General features: G+C 42.2%; 1 protein-coding gene and 1 long non-coding RNA gene across 4 annotated transcripts in view; both read right to left on the minus strand.

Moving 5' to 3' along the window:
• LOC108701655 (ras-related protein Rab-26-like) overlaps window positions 1-21,215 on the minus strand; it is a 157,765-nt gene that overhangs the window by 84,686 nt on the left and 51,864 nt on the right. The window lies entirely within an intron of this gene.
• LOC121397916 lies at window positions 2,441-4,162 on the minus strand. 2 transcript variants are annotated; one of them, XR_005964037.1, is made up of 3 exons: window positions 4,092-4,162; window positions 2,836-2,901; window positions 2,441-2,480 (listed from the first exon to the last, which is right to left on the minus strand). It is a non-coding gene; the product is annotated as an uncharacterized LOC121397916 (long non-coding RNA). The 2 variants fall into 2 exon arrangements; XR_005964036.1 differs by lacking the exon at window positions 4,092-4,162 and adding an exon at window positions 3,837-3,905.

Below are 21,215 nucleotides of genomic sequence, written 5' to 3' on the forward strand. Positions count from 1 at the left end.
CTTCGCCAGCCTTCGGCTCCCTAGACGCAACTACGGATTTTAGTGAATTAGCGTTGTCCTGGCGAATCTATGCCTGGCGAAGTGTTGCTCTGTGAGCGAAGTCGTCGTTGACGTATTTTCAGAGGTTAGTAAATTTGCCCCATAGACTCTATTTTGTCCAAATATGTAAAATCTTAAAAAATGATTTTCTTTTTCTCTGTAATAATAAAACAGTAGCTTGTACTTGATCCCAACTAAGATATAATTAATCCCTACTGGAATCCCTAAAACCAGCCTATTGGGTTTATTTAATATTTATCCATATGAACAAAAAGAAAATGCCGGCTACAATCTCTTCTAGACTAATTATTTTATATACGTAGAGCAAGACCACTTTTAAACTTTGCGGGTAAAATCCCTAATAATAGCTCAAATTATGTATCGATATAAACCACTGGGCAATCCTTACCAAGCAGAAATATCTGACCTGGGTGTCCAAACCCCAGGCCCGTCACTCCAATTACTTTAGGTAGTAGAAAACAGCCAAAGAGCTTTTCACTCACCGAGTTAGCCGAATGGTCCGGGTGCCGTGCCCCGAACCCGTAGCTTAGGCAATATCAATCTTCAAAATAAATCTGCACGCACTCCTGCAACCATGGCCATGGAGGTTAAAAATGTAACTTTATTCCATATTAGTTAAAAGGTATGCGTCCTAACGGGTTTCGTATCGACAGATACGTAATCATAGGCACTATGCCTATGATGAATAGTGCCTATGATTACGTATCTGTCGATACGAAACGCATTAGGACGCATACCTTTTAACTAATATGGAATAAAGTTACATTTTTAACCTCCATGGCCATGGTTGCAGGAGTGCGTGCAGATTTATTTTGATTATTTAATATTTATATGATTTTCTAGCAGACAACGTATGATGATCCAAATAATGGAAAAATCTGTTATCTGGAAAACCCAGGTCCCTAGCGTTCTGGATAACAGATCCCATACCTGTATAAACAAAGAGCACCTTTAGCCCACAGTGCCAGTCGATTTTACATAGTAGATTATATTTAGAGCTATTTATTTCTATAACTATAACTAGGGGCATAAATAAGATATTGGTATGACGCAGCAATGGAAGTGTATCCAGTACTCATGTTCAGCGCAACGCTGTGACTAATGTAGCAAATATCCTTCAATGTATCATTTCAGAAATCTTGGCAACGTTCTTTCAAGCCCCATTGATCAAACTAAAAATACCAGACTAGTGCTGGTAAAAGGTAAATGAACGGCTGATTTTGACATTGGGGTTTTTAATATTTTTACTTTCATTGGCTTTTGCTGCCTTGCAGACTGTATAGTAGTTGAGGTGGGAAAAAAAGACTCAGTTCCACCAAATGAGACCTTATGACTGAAGTAGTTGTACTGAAGTAGATAAAGGCAAAACAACACCACTGACAAATATTAGACATTATCTATTTGTAAAAAACAAGGGCAGTTCCCTGTATAACTCAGCCTGCTGCCTTTATATGGTCACAGAACAAACCCTCAGTGACTTCTAATATCCTTATAATTTACAGTAGGGGGTACATTATCCCTTATAATACATGAGTGATACTCAGAGTTCCCTGTATAACTCAGCCTGCAGCCTTGTGTCTTTATATGGTCACAGAACCCCTCAGTGACTTCTAATATCCTTATCATTTACAGTAGGGGGTACATTATCCCTTATAATTCATGAGTGATACTCAGAGTACCCTGAGAGAGAGTGAAGGTGCTTCCACATGAGACAGACAGAAAACCTTCCAGCTGGTGCTGACACAGTGATGGCAGGAGGTTGCAAACACTCTTCCAGTTGTTTAATGAGAGCTGACAAGGGGACTGGGGTCCTTTGCTGTCATTCCCCTCTCAGTTACTGTTCCCAAGCTGTATGCAGCGCTGCCTGGATCACACACTTAACTATCTGTTTTGTGCAAGTGAGGAGTTACCTGTCAGCTGAACCAGAATGCAGATCAGGGAAATGATTTACCAACAAAAACAGGTTTCCTGCCCTGATCATACAGATGTCCCAGGCTGCAGGGATCATTACAATTGTGCTGTTTTGTTCTGCAGCTCTGCTTAGAAATTAAAGGGCACAACAGAAGACACATTGTATTTGTGGCAGTATTTAAACCAGTGCTTCCCAAACCGTGGGGCTGCCCTCCACAGCAGTGGCTATGGGTCCAGCCTAAAGGCTAGCTGGGTTGACATTTCCCCTTCTAGATGACAGTGGAAGCCCTGCTGAAGGTTAAATATTCAGATTTAAAGGGGGTTTTCACCTTGTACAGAGTGGTATTCTGAGGCCATTTGCAATTGGTTTTCATTATTTTATTGTTTGTGCTTTTTTGAGTTATTTCGCTTTTTATTCAGCAGCTCTCCAGTTTGCAATTGCAGCAATCTGGTTGCTAGGGTCCAAAATATCCTAGCAACCACGCACCGGGATATGAAAAGGAGAGGGCCTGGAAAGAAAGATGAATAATCAAAAGTAGCAGTTACAATAAATATGTAGCTTTTTAGAGCATTTGATTTTTGGATGGGGTCAGTGACCCCGATATGAAAATTGGAAAGGATCAGAAGAAAGGCAAATAACTGAAAACTATAAATAAAAAATGAAGACCCGTTGAAAAGTTGCTTAGAATTATGCATCCTATAACATAATAAAAGTAACTTAGGGGAAACACCCCTTTAAGCATTGCCCCTAGAATTAGCCTTTGCCCTGGTTTACATCTCCAGCCAATCAAAAGCTAGATTATCTGCTGTTTCTACAGATCTTTGTGAGCGAAAACCTCAGTTCCTATAAAGCTTGATACTTACACGCAGCCCTCACCGAATCCTGACAAAGCAACAGTGTTTCTTCACATTGCTGTCATTTTCTCTGAGCTGTAAAACATGATATACAGTATAATACAATATTTACGGATAAATTGACCTCTCTATCTCGTGACATTCTGCCATTGCGTCCTTAGTTTGATTCCAGCTAGGGACCATAGATTGCAAGCTCTGCTGGGGCAGATATGAATGATGTGCAATGATCTCTGTGGAATGCTGCAGGATATGTCAGGACTATATAAATACAGGATAATAAAGTGTACAATTCAGTGCTTATATCAGCCAGGATAGACGGCTCTGCGGGAGACCTACATTACCGTTATTAGGAAGATATTATTAGTGCCACGTTTCCCCGGCAGGCTGCTCAGATTCTAAATGAAGGCAATGCATTTTGGCTGCTGAATTATTTGGAGGAAAGGCCGTACCCGCAGATGAGGAACAGCGGTGTCAGGCTAAAGCGAAGTAATTAGATAGCGGAATGACAGCAGAAGTACAGAAAGGAGAGGTTCCTGTGATGAAGGTGCCGGGGAAGAAAGTTGTCACCATGAAAGTAGAAAGGAGCCACATCCACGAGCCGCTAATTTCAACTTCCCTGAACATCAAAGCCTCAATCAGATAATAGGGGAGGGAATTAGTCCCTTGTTTCACGTCTGCCCGTCCCCTTGCAAACATTAGCTCCTGGCAATTACTATGCACTCAAATACAGAGACTACCTCTGTGCGGGGAGGGGGGCAGTGCCCTTTTAATGGTGCCGGCTCTTCTTCTATAATTTATATTGGGTCAGAGATAATTAGGGCAGCAGCTCACTGCCTGTCTCAGGATCTAATTAGTGTTGCCACCCGGCCGGTATTTTACCGGCCTAGTCGGTAAAACACCAGCCAAGGCCGGGGCCGGTATTACAAATTTACCAGCAATGTAGCTGCCGGTAAATTTGTAATACACTTCAAAAAAGCCCGTGGCCTGCCCCCAGCCTGCTCCAAACGTACCTTTTTTCCTGGGCTTCTTGCCAAATTCGCGCGTTTGGCTCTGCCCCCTTTGTCATCACGATCCGGCCGGCCAATGGCACGCCTCGCCCCCTATATTGCCACGGCCCCGCCCCTTTAAGACCGCCCCTCCACCTGCCGGTAAAGTTTATTTTAAAAGGTGGCAACCCTACATCTAATACAAGAATTCTGACCAGATGCCTTAAACTAGTGATGTGCGGGCCAGCCCGATACTTGCGGGTTTGGGAGACCTCGCACCTCCGGTTGCGGGTGTCAGGCGGGTCCGGGTTCAGCTCTTGTTCCTGCTCTCCCCACCCACCATCTTGCACTTCCGGTCTGCCGGGTTCCAACTTCCTTTCTTTATAAATGTGCGCCGTATTGCCCCGCCCCGTTGTGTGACATCATCAGCGGGGCAGCACACGTCTATAAAAGGAACCGGGGGCGCGTTAGGTATGGGTCGGGTTTTACATCACTACCTTAAACCAAATTTGTTTTTACCCATAATCAGTGTTGTACTGGGGTGTCCACAAGGGCTGCCACCCCTTGGGCTCCCACCCTATTTGCACATCTGCCAAGTGTTGTTGTATCTCACACCACCCCCTGCCACATGCATGCGCATTGCATTACTTTTATTTGTGGCACAAGTTCATGTTAGGGAGCAGACTGAGGCCTAGAGTTTTTTCCTGGTGTGCTACTGGCCCAGTACGCATTGCAGCTTTTTCTCCCCATAATTCTTATTAAAAGAATTGTTTGTACGCAAATCTTTCGGCGCAAGTCTGTTGCACCTAGTGAGGCAACTCACTATGGAAACCCTGGAATTATGCCATGTTAAAGGAGAAGGAAAATGGTTTTCCACTTGGTGGTACCAAATGTTCGGTATTTACTCACCTGAAACCCCGGGCTGACGCTCCTATCTGCAGAAAACTGCACCGACCCGGGGATATTCCAGCTATTCCAGATATACCATGAAGCGATCTTCTTCTGGCTTCTTCTTTCTTCAAATTTCCCGGGGCAGACGCATGCGCAGTAGAATGAAATAGATGGCTTTTTCGTTAAAAGTCATCTTTTCGCTCTACTGTACAGGCGATGCCACGAGAAGAAAAAAGAAGGAAGAGGATCTTTCCGTGGTGCTCGCTGGAAGAACCCCCTGGACCGGTGTAATTTTCTGCTGATAGGAGCACGGCCTAGGGTATCAAGTAAGTAAATACAATCACTTGGGGGTAGGGTTGCCATCTGGCCAGTATTTTACCGGCCTGACCTGTAAAAACCTGAAAAAATTCTAGATGCCAGTGTCATTAATAGGGAAAAACAGAAAAGTATAAGAAGGCGGTATTTATATCATAAAATGTGGCAACCCTACTTGGGGGTGCCTAACATTTGGCACCTCCAAGTGGAAAACGACTTTCCTTCTCCTTTACAGGGGGAAGTAACTCCATAGTCATGAACTTAACAAGCCACCACCCCCACCCTGGCAAAAAAAATTCAGAGGGGCCCTGGCGCATACAACGATCTTGCTGCCCTTTACACTTGCATGCGCAACCCACTAGCATGCACGTCTCCCTGAACAGGCAGCGGGCGCAAATGTTTGGAGGGTTAAAGTGACTACACTGCTTCTTCTATTCTCCACTGCACAAAGTCAATAGGGACACTGGCGTGCAAGTCAGCAGCAGAGGTGGAATGGACAAAATGGTGCTTACTGCAACTATACGGAGATGCAAGGAGCATAAACGCCTTTAATGAATGGAGACACCCATGGGCCCATAGCTCTGCAGAGGGGGGACAAGGAAATTGCAGTTTGCTGGTGGGTCCAGTTAGGTGGTAAATTCTATTATACTGGGCAAGTGCAGGTCCTGGATAGCGGCAAAGAAAGCTTAAAGATGTAGTGCTCAGTAAAGTGCCCCTGGCCAGTGCTTTTTAAAGAACAGCAGCATCAGACCAGGATAAAAAGTAAACAACTATTTGGGGTGCACCTAACCCCCACCACTAGTGAATTGCACTTCCCTCAGTACATGCAGCACCTGGTTAATTGCTATTCGCTGGTTTAAAACATCAGGGAGACCAAATCATTTCCATGTTCAATTTACAAAGCTTTTTAATGCAAGGGAAATCTGTATTATTTCATGTAGTCCAGGTGACACAATAACAGGCTGCAGGCTGTATCCCCCCCTCTCCCCCCCACCATCGCCACCATAATCTGTTTCTGTTTTTAGCCTCCCATTAGATAAAATGCCTGCCCCATTCACTCACAATTAATATGGCTGGGGGATGGTGCTAACAAGATGTCTAACCAGCCCCTGGAGCGAGCAGAGAGTAAATCATCATTATTACTTTCCCTTTATATATGTTTCCCTGCTTAAATATTATAATGCTGCTTTCACCAAAATTTGTGTTGCTGGCACTGGGCTATATGTCACTGGTAATTAAAGGGTTAAGAATGTACAGTGGTGATACGGTGGCACTACTGATTCCTTATATACAGTATGCCATAGTAATGGGAATATTGGGGGCTGGTGTAAAGCAATCTGAAGCACACACACCAACCTTCTGCAATGGGTACATTTAAACAAGGATTATGGTCGTCTTAATAGAGAAATATAACCCTGCAGCCGCTGTGCTGCTTAGTAAACCGTAATACCAGTCATTTACTCTCTTTTTTTTATATGTGTGCCTGCTGAATGTAAACAGTAAGAGGATTTATGATGGAACAGAAAGTTGCAATGTGCAACAAGCAAGACTGAATCTTGTCCATTTTGTGCATTTTGCAACTGACCAGACGCAGGTGCACGCGTACTAAGGAGTTAAAAATTGCACCCCTTAAATTCTCACTTCGAGCTTATTTGTGTTATGGTGCTGGCGGGTGCAAAGTAAAGGGCTCCTTATAACCTGATTTAGGCAGTAAGTACAGCGATACTTAGTGTTATATCACAGTAAGGGTGGTGGCACATGTGAAGATTCGGGGGAGATTAGTCGCCCAGTGCCCAGAATGTTGCAGCCTTGGGAATAGTGGGAAGAGACTGGGAAGCTAGTCTCTGTGTGTGTGAAAGAAAGATAGTGAACCGATAACAGCCTGTCTGCATTAGGGTGGTGGCACACGTGAAGATCCAGGGGAGATTAGTTGTCCAACGTCAAATCTTCTCTTCTTCCAGCGACTAATCTCCCCAAATGCCTTCCCGTCGGCAAGAATAAGAATCGCCAGCGAGATGGCATACATTTCCGAAGTTGCTTCAAGAGGAAACATTGGGCGACTTCAGAAATCCAAAGCGATTTGTATGCCATCCCGCCGGTGATTCGTATTCTTGCGGGCGGAAAGGCATTAGGGCTCCAGGGCCCAGCGATCGGATCAGAACGGCGGTCAAACGGGTGGTCGGATTGCGGGACCGCATCAACGAAAAGATGCGCCCCCTATCCGACGGGATTTTCTAACCTGCCCGATCGGCATCTGGCCGACTTTCAGCCACATATCGGCATATCTGGAAAGCCCGTTGCGGGCTCTACACGCGGGACGATAAGCTGCCGACTTGGTCTGTTGGCAGCTTTTATCGGCCAATGTATGGGGGCCTTTATAGTCATTAACAGAATCAGCCATAACAACATCACCGGCAGTGCATTCCACAACCTCACTGTCCTGACTGTGAAGAACCCCCTACATTGCTTCAAATTAAAGTTATTTTTTCTAGTCTGAAGGGGAGGCCTCTGGTACGGTGATCCACTTTATGGGTAAAAAGGTCCCCTGCTATTTGTCTATAATGTCCTCTAATGTACTTGTAAAGTGTAATCATGTCCCCTCGCAACCCCAACCTTGACAGTCTCCCCTCATAATTTAAGTCTTCCATCCCTCTAACCAATTTAGTTGCACGTCTCTGCACTCTCTCCAGCTCATTTATCTCCCTCTTAAGGACTGGAGTCCAAAACTGCACTGCATACTCCAGATGAGGCCTCACCAGGGACCTATAAAGAGGCAGAATTATGTTTTCATCCCTTGAGTCAATGCCCTTTTTTATGCAAGACAGAACTTTATTTGCTTTAGTAGCCACAGAATGACACTGCCCAGAATTAGACAACTTGTTATCTACAAAAACCCCAAGATCCTTCTCATTAAGGAAACTCCCAACACACTGCCATTTAGTGTATAACTTGCATTTATATTATTTTTACCAAAGTGTATAACCTGCATTTATCAACGTTGAACCTCATTTTCCAGTTTGCTGCCCAGTTTCCCAACTTAGACAAATCACTGTGCAAAGTGGCAGCATCCTGCATGGAACCTATAGTTCTGCACAATTTAGTATCATCTGCAAAAATAGAAACAGTACTTTCAATGCCCACCTCCAGGTCATTAATAAACAAGTTGAAAAGCAAGGGACCTAGTACAGAGCCCTGCGGTACTCCACTAACAAGACTGGTCCAATTAGAAAATGTTCCATTTACCACCACTCTTTGTAGTCTATCTTTTAGCCAGTTCTCTATCCAGGTACAAATAATACGCTCCAGAACTTCCAGGCCAACACTCCAGTGCAGGTTCTAGGCATAGTCACCTATGGCCTCAACAGAAACACAACAATGAGTAAGAACACAGTCCCTCTATATGATCTATTATCCAGAATTCTTAGGACCTGGAGGTTTGCAGATAAGGGATCTTTCCATTATTTGGATCTCCATACCTTAAGTCTGCTAAAGAAAATTTAAACCTAAAATAGGATTGTTTTGACACCAATTTGCATTCATGCAGCTTAATTACCATAATGTTATTACTACAGAGAAAAAGGAAATCATTTTAGAAAAAAAAATTAGAATTATCTCTTTTAATTGGACTCGGATAAGGGACACTGCTGCAAGCCAAAAAAGGTGCAATGGTAGAGGCACAATCTTTATTGCAGGTGCCTCTCCAGTTATTAAATCCTGTGCAAATGCTAATTGTGTTCAGCAAATGCATCAATACTTACAGTATTAAATCCCACGCACACAGTGCCCAGTCTAGAGTTTCATGGCTAAAATCTGCTGCCAAGGAATCCATACAACACAGAATAATACCCAGAATAATACAGGGAGCCAATCAGCAGCCAATCCAGATTGCTAATGAAATCTAGGAATCTATGGAGGCTTCCTCCGCACAACATCTGTAACTAAGGGGTGAAGGATGGGAAAGGGCAAGTAGCTAACCCCGTGCCTTATTGTGCACAGGACAATAAATTCCGACCGGCTTTAATAAGCAGTGTGTGGCACTCTCTTACTATTCTCCTTATCTTTTGTTTTTTACTTATCCGCTTGCCTTTAACACATTTTTTATGGACCCCATAATTTCTGCCCAGTGGGTTCTCTCTTCTTTGTGCTGGGTCATTAGTTCCAAAAAATAAAAGCGGTGACGCTGCAGTGCACTTGATAATGTCAGCACAAACGGAGAGCGGGGCGGCTAGGGCTTTATTTCAGTATTATACTATGGTTTAATAGGGACTATATTCACATTAACTGTTGACAATCAGAGCTGGATTTGGGGGGGAGCACCCCAGACATTTGTAAGGTTTCAGAAGCACCCAGTTTTTTGTGGGGCTCCTGAAGCATCCAGTTTTAGGTAGAGGGGAAGTACAAACAGACGGACAGGAGTATGTTCTTCCTGAGGCAGTGGGATTATGGATATAGAGGTTTTCACTCTCATCACATATAAAATCTTCATGCTATGTGACTAATTCATAATTATGTGGCTTGCATCTGAACTGAGCAGTAAACAGCAATGCAGTAAAGAAAGGAACTAAGGACATAGGGTTGCCACCTTTTTAGGTGGGGAACTCTGGGCAGGGGGCGGGACTGATGATGTTGGGAGCGAGGTGCGTGATGTCAGGGGCAGGACAGGTTAAGTTTCAGGCGGGTCTATTGCTAGGGTGGCCACCGGCCTTCCTATATATTTATAATTTTTACCTATTAATAACATTGGGATCAACCATCATATTTACCGGCCAGGTGGCAACCTTATCTATTGCGTCAGGGGGCAGGGTTATGACGTGGCAATCATCGATTGGCATGCCCTGTGCGGATTTCCTAAATTGGCAGGCAATTTTCACCAGGATAGCCCTTACAAAAATCAGGCTATCTGGGTGAAAACCAGACAGTTGGCAACCCTATAAATACAGTTTATTTTGGTAGACAGTATGCCTCAATCAAGCTCCATTACAACCAGAACACTCCCATTCATGGGCAACTCCTCCCTAATTGGCTCAATGTAAAAGTTGACAGGTAAAATACCATCCAAGGCTGGGGCCAGTATAGCACATTTACTGGCAATATTGGTAAATTTGTAATCCCGCCTACAAGCCACCCCAATACCCTCCCTTCCCTCCCATGTATGCCCCCAAACTCCACCTACTTATTGAAGTAAGAACTGACTCCATCTATCTACGGCAGTGGTGTAACTAGATATGAACGAGCCCCAAAGCAAATAATTTTTCAGGCCCCAAAAATGTATAGAGGTTGACCTGTCTTACCAATATTTATTGAAATGATATATAAATTAGGGTCTCATGGGGCCCCTTATACCTCCTGGGCACCCCTGCAGCCGCAGGGTATGTTCCTCTGTAGTTACACCCCTGATCTACAGCCACATGACATCCTGGCCCTGCCTCTGCAACCTCCCAGCCCTTCTCAGACCACCTCTTACATCATTGGCTGGTACATGCCCGAAGAAAAGTTGACAACCCTAATTGGCACTCCCAGTGAATTTGGGTTTCCTGGTCCTTTAAATCATTAAATAGAAGGTATATGGGGAGTAGATACAAATATCTTTTATCTATACATGAAATATGATATTTAGATGGCTGTCCCAATGGCAATACATAATGGCACTATACACAGAGTTAGTAAGTACCTGTCCCATAAGAATCCAATTTTGATACCTAGGTGACTGAGTGATCCGTCTTCCGCATTCCTCCAATCATAAAACATAAATACAGTCATTCTGAAAAGCCACAAATGAGCCACTGGGGGTCCTGTTGTTGTGCTAACACTATGGCAGACCATATCTATGAAGAATGGATAACTGGATAAGAGAGAAGGAATGTTCTTTGTGAATCAAGGCATAGCCTCATCTATAACTATTTATGGTAAATACATGGAAGGAAGCTTTTATAGATGGGACCTTGTGCCACAGAGCCCACGCACACACTAGTATAACTGCCTAGGCAGCATAATATTACTAGACAATATATGAGATACACAAAGAATCAAACATTCGCATATAATTGATCACAAATCCAGAATTGTGTGAAATTCTAAATTCACTGTACAAGATCAATTGGGGGGCGGTGTTGGATCATTTGAGACATTATCGGTTTCCCCCCTGCAGGGAAGAGAACATATTCGTTTCCGCTAAATGTAGGGATAACGAGGATTTTGTTGGTCATGCTTGGCCGCTCATTGTGTTCTCTACTGTTTCCTGGGGCTGCTCCATTGCTCGACATATTTGCAGATAGCACACCGTGGACTTTGGAACAGCAGTTGGTAAATATCCATAACAAAGCTATTTAGGCTTCTGTATATTAAAGAGTTTATCCATGGTTGCCAATGTTCCATAGCTCTGAACCAGGGATACAGGCAGTAAACCCTGCTACACTGCACCACTCAACCACACTTTACTCAGTTGTTACTGGACTACAAATCCTGGAATAATGTAACATATAATTAAGTTTGAGGTATGCTGTGAGCTGTAGTCCAGCAACATCAGGGATGTATTCTTAAAGCAATATTGCAGAATTAAACTTTTCAAAAATTGTTCCCTAAGGGTAAGGGCACACACTACTATTTCAGGAGATTGCTTCTTCTCCGGGCGACTAATCTCCCCGAACTGCCTTCCCACTGGCTTGAATGTAAATCTCCAGCGGCATGGCACTCAGATTTTTTCGAATTCGCCCGAAGCTGCCTCGCAAGGAAACTTCGGGCGACTTCGGAAAGCCAAAACGATCAGACTGTCGGGGATTAACATTCTAGCTGGCAGGATGGCAGTTCGGGGAGATTAGTCGCCCAAAGAAAAAGAGATTTGTCACTGGGCGACGAATTAGCAGCGTGTGCCCTGGCCCTAAATATCCACAACCAGCGACTGCGTTAAAATGCAAAAAATCTTCCAATGAGAATCCCAGCTGATCTGTATCAATCTGGCTCCATGTTCTTTGTTCCTGCAACTGGAGTTGGAAGTTTAAAGCAGAGTTTCCCAGCACTGAACAAGTCTGTCCTTTATCCCCATGTTTGATTCCAGTGTCATATAATGAAGAAACTATAAGGTTATCAAAAAAAGTATCTCCAAATTTGCACTCGGTATTTAGTCTATAATAATTTATTAATTAATTAATTTGTTCTCAAGGCTCCTGCTTCAGAATTCAAACCTCATACAGATTTACAAATTGATAATCTTTAATTCACACATACAAAAACACCTTTGGCAGTAAAATTCAAAATTTGATCAGTAATCACAAAGTATTAATCAAATATCATCAATTAGAATTCATGGATAGTAAATCAGTAGTATAAGCATGTTATTGACTTGATTGAGATAATTAATGAGTATCCCAAAAAAAACAAAAAACGAAAAAAAGTCCCTGCGGGACGGATTGGAAGTGAGATGCGGCGCGTGTTGTTTTTGTCCTGAGGTGGCCTATAGCAGCATTTAAACGGCGCGGCTGGTGGTGCCATTTACCGACTGATCTTCACTGCAATAAAACGTGGTAACGTATACCCGCAATAGCATTTGTGTCTGGTTACCCGAAAGGGTTACAGGCATTGCACCTTTCGTTTCATTGGGAACTTTAAAGAAATAATATCGGACACTGTTTCAACAAACAGCAGTAACTGCTACACTTTGTTGCAAGTCGCTATACTTTGTTGCAAGTGGACTTGGTTTCAAAAAAATCTTTTGCAGTCAGGGGAGGTACTTGACACTTTGTAGCCACATACTGGAAAAGTAATGATACTAATAACTCAACATTCTCCTTGAAAATTCTTTTAACAGGATATTTGAACTCTTTGCTGGACTTTTTTTCGTTTTTTGTTTTTTTTGGGATACTCATTAATTATCTCAATCAAGTCAATAACATGCTTATACTACTGATTTACTATCCATGAATTCTAATTGATGATATTTGATTAATATTTTGTGATTACTGATCAAATTTAAAATTTTACTGCCAAAGGTGTTTTTGTATGTGTGAATTAAAGATTATCAATTTGTAAATCTGTATGAGGTTTGAATTCTGAAGCAGGAGCCTTGAGAACAAATTAATTAATTAATAAATTATTATAGACTAAATACCGAGTGCAAATTTGGAGATACTTTTTTTGATAACCTTATAGTTTCGTATATTCTTTATCTCCTGCACCACCTTAATTTTTGAGGTTGAGTAAGTCGAAACAATGAATTAGAGAGTGCAGTACCATACATTATATTTGTCATATAATGAAGAAATAAGAAATATACGTAAGATAACAGCAAGATGCCTGATACTGGGAATCAGCATTCTCATTGGTCACTTTTTTTGCATTTATAATGAAGTTTTTGATCAGTAGAATTCTCATTGGTGAATTTTCTTGCATCTATAATTATGGTTTTCGGCATTACAGCTGGGTTTGCATTCCCTTTAAGCCAATTAAAAATGGCTATTTATTTTGTGTGTTATTCATTATTTAAAGGGAAACTAAACCCACACCCTCCATTTTTGTATTAGGCACCTTATCTGCACAGGTTCCCCTACCCTCTCCACCAACAGCATCACTGCCACTCAATAAAACTCCATGGGCCCATAAAGTTAGTCTACAAATGCAAAGCAGCACAGTGAAGTTGGCAGTTGAAATGTACAGCTGCATCATATCAGGTGTTAGAGTCCCCAGCTAACAATGCCAGGGAGAGGAGCCTGATTCTTGAAATTACATAGACAACATAGCTACCATCTCCATTGCGCAGATGTGCATTGCTGACCAGGTATGGGGGACCTATTGGTTTTACTTTTAGTAATGCAGTTGGGGAAGGAGGATTTAAAGAAGGAGTATATGATAGAAATGTTTTGTTCCCCATGTCAAGTAGAATCTCATCTGGGAGTCTGACACCCTACTGTAAGCTCTGTAGTATACAATGGGATTCTTCTGAACTTATCTGTAATCTACTGTGTATCCTGTGCTTGAATGGCTGCCCCCATGGCTACACAGCAGCTTGTTTATATAAACTATTGTTGTGTTTCTGAAGCAAACACACCAGTTGTACCAGTGCAGGGCACCAGTACATGATATTGTCATTCCTTTAAAACACTTTCATTTTTTGGTGTTACTGTTCCTTTAAAGAGGAAGAATAGTGGGATTCAGTTTCCCTTATCATTGTATTTTGCTGCACTCCAGTTTGGAATTTAAAAAAATCATAAACTAGATCAAGAACTTGCTCCGTAGACACCAAAGTGCCAGTACGGTTGATATTACACTTTTGGGTTAGACGTTATTCAATATGGGATCCCGAGCTGCCAACGACTACACATCCAAACCCCATCCTATTTCTCCGTGTGCGAGCGCTCCCATAAACCTTGAAACAATAGGGGTGATTTAATTTGTCTATAGAAGCCAGAGAAGCCTGAGCTGCTGGAATTTGAGAACACAGAAATAATAAAAAAAAGAGAGCACGGCTCACATTTGAATGTGTAATCATCGTTAATAGATGTGGGCGTAGCCTGAAAAAGGTTAACATAATGGATTCTGATTGTTCCTTAATAATTGTCAGGCCCGAACAGAGCTGAAAAGCATCCAGAATTCATGTTATTGTGAGCAATAGAAAAATAAAGAGGTTTCTTGGCACAGATGGAGGGGGTTTTGTTTATGAAACCATAATAAGATTTTATCAGTATGTTGGGTTGAAAGAATAAATCCGGTATGTTCTCGTTATTTGTTCATGACTTTTGGGTTCAAGGCAATTCTTTAGCGGCTCAGCAATTGTTCCGGGCACATGTACCTCATCTACATCTCACCCGAACGGACCTTTGGCCTGAGCTTCCAAGTATATGTGGGACTACAAATAAGCATGCACCCCAAATCTAAGCATTAACCCTAACTGTCCTTCAGGCTGAGCGCTCAAAATAAATGGATCAACTAATAAATATTTACCTCAAATCTCAGCCTGCACATTAGGGCCTCATGGGCCCCCCTGTACTTCCTGGGCTCCCGTGCTGTGCTTCCTCTGTAGTTATACCCTGAATCCTGGAGCAAAGTTTGCACCGGTTAATATATAACCCACAAAGTATTTACCACTGCCCTGGATAGTGCTAGAGTCCCTTAGGGCCCATGCACATAGCACTTGCACATTGATAAAAGGGCCCGGAGGGGCCAAAAACATTGCCCTTTTTGCGGATACACATGAGCTTAATAAAATATCGATTTCACTAAGCAATTTATTGGTGTGCTTCTGGATTTTTCATTACATGCACATAGCACTGGCAGCAAGGACAATGCAGACTATACTTTGGGGTGCCAAAGGCAGGAGCTACCTACAAGGGTTAACAGCACCAGTGCACCCTAGTATACATCTCTCAAAAAGCAACAGCATTTCAGGGGACACCCTCATGGCATACACACTTACTACTTTCTCTGGATTCAGCCCCCCTGCATTTCCTTCCACTTTACTGTAGGTGCACAAACAGTTGCACCCCAATGTGTGATCTGTAGGGCAAGGTGCAAAGTGCAAAAAACTGAGTGTTTTGTACTTGTACAAGTCCTTTTTTTTTTTCTTTTTCTAAGGCTTCATTTTTATTCTGACACTAACAGAAAATCTTTACACATCCAAGCATCTACAACTGCCTTATAAAACTCAAATCAATGTTCCTTCGCATTTCTCGGTCACAAAAATAGATTCATAAAATAGAGAAGAGAGAGAGACGGGAGCAGCATATCTTCCTAGGCTGACTGGGCTCCAGCGAGACCCGTGAATGACAGATGCGTGCAGCTACTAGGCAACTACTTGGGATGTGCGAGGAGGGAGCAGGGAGTTCTCGAGGGGTTAATGAAAAGAGCAGGGAACCTCAGGGAAATGTCCAAGGAGCTAAAAAAAAATATCTACACTAAAAAAGCAGGAAATTTACACTTAGTCAGTGCAATGAGTTCATGACTTTATATGGTCACAAAACCCCTCAGTGACTTCTAATATCCTTATCATTTACAGTAGGGGGTACATTATCCCTTATAATACATGAGTGATGCTCCATTTCCCTGTATAACTCAGCCTGCAGCCTTGTGTCTTTATATGGTCACAGAACCCCTCAGTGACTTCTAATATCCTTATCATTTACAGTAGGGGGTACATTATCCCTTATTATACATGAGTGATACTCAGAGTTCCCTGTATAACTCACCCTGCAGCCTTGTGCCTTTATATGGTCACAGAAACCCTAAGTGACTTCTAATATCCTTATAATTTACAGTAGGGGGGTACATTATCCCTTTTAATACATGAGTGATACTCAGAGTTCCCTGTATAACTCAGCCTGCAGCCTTGTGCCTTTATATGATCACAGAACACCTTATAATATTCTTATTATTTACAGTAGGGGGGTCATTTAAACTTAAATATATTTTAACACATTCTATAACGTAAAGGAGTGGTTAAAGGAATTCTTCAGTACTCCAGTCACTCCAGCCTTTATACATTACATTTTTGGCTAACTAACTATATTAGAAACATTTTTTATTTTGCACAGACTATCTATTTACCCAGTTTTTATTTTTACACTGAACTGCTCCTTTTTAAGTTAACGTTTAGTATGTTATAGAATGGCTTATTCTAGGCAACTATGCGATTGGCCTTCATTTTTGGTATTTATAGTTTTTGAATCTTTTTCCTTCTTCTACTGACTCTTTCCCTAACCCCAACTATACAACAAATGCTCTGCAAGGTTACACATGTATTGTTATTGCTACTTCGTATTACTCATCTTTCTATTCAGGCCTCTCCTGTTCACATTCCAGTCTCTTATTCAAATCAGTACATGGTTGCTAGGGGAATTTGGAGAGCTGCTGCATAAAAATCTAAATAACTCAAAAACCACAAATAATAAAAAATGAAAACCAATTGCAAATTGTCTCAGAATATCACTCTCTATGTCCTACTAAAAGTTAATTTAAAGGTAAACAACCCCTTTGATATATAAAATACAAATAAATGTGTCGTACATAAACGGCTGATTGTAAGATTTTGAATGCGAGGAAGCGTGCACGCTGGAGCCGTGTGTATAGTAAGGATAAACATGCGCGTCTCTATCTGCATTCGCAGCTTTCCTTTCCTGAAGTCATTCTCGCACCACCTGTCCTACCCCCCACACACACAAACACACACCCCCACTCCGGCTGTCACACACAGCATCTGTCTTTCAGTTAAAGGTGTGTAGTGTAAATATTGCTCTGAACTGAAAAAGACCTGCCATTTTCACGGCCATGCCAGTGTTTACACTGAATAATTTGTGTTGCTGGTGAGCGCAAGCTTCGGACTTATCTCCCCACACAGATACACAATGCCTGACTGTAAAACTGTGCAAAAAATAAAGGTATATTAATATAAAAAGACTCAGTTGCCATTGGGTTGCTGTACAAAGGCAGATTCTGGTAAAGATAGAGGATACTACTCTGCGGAGCTCTTAGGTTGATGAATGATCCGAAATCCAGGGATCAAGGTCATACTGCTGATGTTCTACGGTCCTAAGTGTAATTGATGTTCCCTCTTATACTTTATTAGAAACCTCCCAAGTAATAATGAGAGGTCAACTCAGCTGCCCAAGCAGCTTCTATAAGCGAAGTAAGGAAATCAGAGCAGGAAAGAGTACAATACAGTAGAAAACTGAGACGGAAAATTAAAAAAAACCAATGTGCAGAGCCCTAATTTCCAATTCACAATCTGCAATGTAGTCTAAATTCTACCTAGGAATGCACCACACCCAGGACTTGATTCAGGATTTGATTCAGAATTTGAAATCCTAGAAAACATTTATAAAAATTCAAAGCAAAAAAAATCTGAATTTTATCAATCCGTTAAAAATTCAAATGAAACGTTTCAGAACTGAAATCCTAGAAGACATTTATAAAAATTCAAAGCAAAAAATCTGAAATTTATCGATCTGTTAAAAATTCGAATAAAACGTTTTACCTCTTTTACTTTTATCAACGGATGGTGTATTTACAGAATTTGAATTTAAAAATGTATTTTTCATGTTTTTCGTCCAACCCAGGAAAGCAGAGATTCCTTAGTTATTAGGAATGCACCGAATCCAAGATTAGTTTCAGGATTCAGCCTTTTTCAGCAGGATTCGGGCGAATCCTTCTCCCCAGCCGAACCGAATCCGAATTTGCATATGCAAATTAGTGGCGGGGAGGGAAATTGCGTGACTTTTTGTCAGAAAACAAGGAAGTAAAAATTGTTTCCCGACCCTAATTTGCATATGCAAATTAGGGTTCGGATTCGGTTCCGTATTCGGCCAAATCTTTCGTGAAGGATTCGGGGATTCGGCGGAATCCAAAATAGTGGATGCTGTGTATCCCTATTAGTTATAGAGTGGCATGAAAGAAAGAGAGAAGTTTGTTGATGTCTGTAGTAGAGTCCTGCAGCGGGTCGGGTACCTGCAAAAACCTGCAGTACCTTGTGGGTTAAGAGGAGAAGTTCCGGGTGCGGGTAAAGATGTGGGTCGGCAGTTCTGCGGGTTTGCGGGCCGGGCCGCGGGTCTTCTCAGTAGCGATATTTACTCCTTTTTTCTGGTCACAGCTACTTTCAATGACTCAATTCCGGTTTACAATGACAGCACTTCCTGTTTTAATCCTTTTTTTCTGATCACGTCTACTTCCGATGATGTTACTTCCGGTTTACAATGACAGCACTTCCTCATTCCTGATGGTCCGTGGGTCGTGGGTCCGAGTTGCGGATAAGGTACTTGCGGGTAGGGTTCCAAGCGGGTAAGAATGCGGGTTGCGGGTCTGGGTTACGGATTGCAGGTTGCGGGTACGGGTCGGGTACGGGTCCCAAAAAATGGACCCGCACAGGACTCTAGTCTGTAGGTAAGAAGCGGAGGTTGCAGAATTTCAAGCCTACTCCAGGAAATGGTTACAATAACAGAATATTTCTAATTATCCCAAAGGGGCACTAGTAATCAAACAGAAAAATAGTTCAATACCTGGAATGAAGTAATTAGCAAGTCCCTAAAAACGAGGGTTCCTGGGAAGTGAGTCAGACAATCAAACAAAAACAGAATCTTTGATACAGAGATTAAACGGATGTTGAACAAGAGACTGAGAGAGGCCTGTGCCTAACGAGAGCTTGTTAGGGGATTAACAACTCTAAATATAAAGCAATATACGCACACACCGAGATGTATTTACATGTGCGACCCACACATCTGCAGCATCTTAACCCATGTTGGGTCTCCATGATTCCCCAAACAAAGGTAAAATACGAATAACTTAAAGCACTAACAACTTTTAATAAATTCATATAGGAAAGCTTCTTATAATTGTGTTTTCTTTTATAAGGCATACATTTTTTTTTTTTGGTTGAGGTCCTTTAAAGTCATTGGAGGCAAAACCAGCCTATTGGGTTTATTTAATGTTTACATGATTTTCTAGTAGATATCCAAAATTATGGAACAATTCCTTAAACCCACAGGTCTCAATCATTCTGGAAAACAGGTCCCATACCTTGCCTTCTGTTTTAATGTTTTTCCCTGGAGAAACCTCACTTGGTGAAAATATGTGAATGTTCAACCAATGCAAATGTTATTTTTCACGTAAATTGCTGATGGCATGGCAGACTTTCGTTGTTGTCAAAAATACTCCAAATTTTAACTGGTGTCCTTTAATAAATAAGCCCATGCTGATGACAACTGAGGGAAACCAAGGCTTATTTTGGGAGCCTAATGTAGCCGATGGTGCATGCGGCCCTGTGCAGGGGTCCTATACTTTATATTAAAGGTGGTGGGAGCAACTACAGGTATGGGACCTGATATCCAGAATACTCGGGACCTGGGGTTTTCCAGGTAAGGCATCTTTCCGTAATTTGCACCTGCACACCTTAAAGGAGAAACAAAACCTTAATAAAAAAAACCCTACCTACATATCCCCCCCCTCCCTCCTTCCTCTCAGCCTAGCTGCCCCTCCCCGGCAAATGCCCCTAACTCTTTACTTACCCCTCCGTGCAGATTCTGTTCACGGCAGCCATATTCTTCTCTTCGGTAATCTTCGGAATGAGACCAGCGAAGCGGCACATGCGCAGTTGGAGATATTTTCTGTTTCGCCACAACTGAGCATGCACCGAAACTCACGAAAATTGCCGAAGCGCCGGTCTCATTCCAAAGATTACCAAAGCGGCTGAAGATCGCGCCCGTGAACTCCGCTGGACAGAATCTCCACAGAGGGGTAAGTAAAGACTTAGGGGCATTTGCCTGGGGTAGCAACTAGGCTGGGGGGAGGAGGGGGGTTCTATGTAAGGTGGGGGGGTAGGGTTTTTTTTATTAAGGGTTTGTTTCTCCTTTAAATCTAATAAAATCGTTTAAACATCAAATAGCCCCAGTAGAATTGTTTTGAAACCAAAATGGATCAATTATATTGTAGTTGAGATCAAGTACAAGGTACTGTTTTATTTAGTTTATTTAGTATTTTTATAGGGAAAAAGGAAATCATTTTTAAAAATTAGAATTATATCTATGATTAAAGGAACAGTATCAAACAATGAACGTGTTTTAAAGTAATACAAATATAATACAGTGTTGCCCTGCACTGGTAAAACTGATGTGTTTGCTTCAGAAACACTACTATTGTTTATATAAATAAGCTGCTGTGTAGCAATGGGGGCAGCCATTCAAAGGAGAAAAGGCTCAGGATACACAGCAGATAACAGATAAGCTCTGTAGTAGAGTCCTGCAGTGGGTCGGGTACCCACAGGTTACCTGCAAAAACCTGCGGTACCCTGCGGCAGTTCTGCGGGTTTGCAGGTCGTGGGTCGAGCTACGGGTCTTCTCAATAGAGATTTCTACTCCTTTTTTCTGACCACGCCTACTTCCAATGATGTCCCTTCCGGTTTACAATGACAGCACTTCCTGATTCTTGATGGTCAGCGGGTCGCGGATCGGGTTGCGGATAAGGTACTTGCGGGTTGGGTAGCGGGTCCAAGTGGGTAAGAATGCAGGTTGCGGGTCCGGGTTGCGGATTGCAGGTACGGGTCAGGTACAGGTTCCAAAAACTGGACCCACGCAGGACTCTACTCTGTAGAACATAATGGTGTTATCTGTTATCCACTATTCAACCTGTGCCATATAGCCTTTTTTCTATTTCCGCCATTGCTACAAAGCAGTTTGTTTATATAAACTATAGTAGTGTTTCTGAAGCAAACACATCAGTTTT

The sequence above is a fragment of the Xenopus laevis genome, chromosome 9_10L, assembly GCF_017654675.1.
Source record: "Xenopus laevis strain J_2021 chromosome 9_10L, Xenopus_laevis_v10.1, whole genome shotgun sequence".
NCBI lineage: Eukaryota > Metazoa > Chordata > Amphibia > Anura > Pipidae > Xenopus > Xenopus laevis.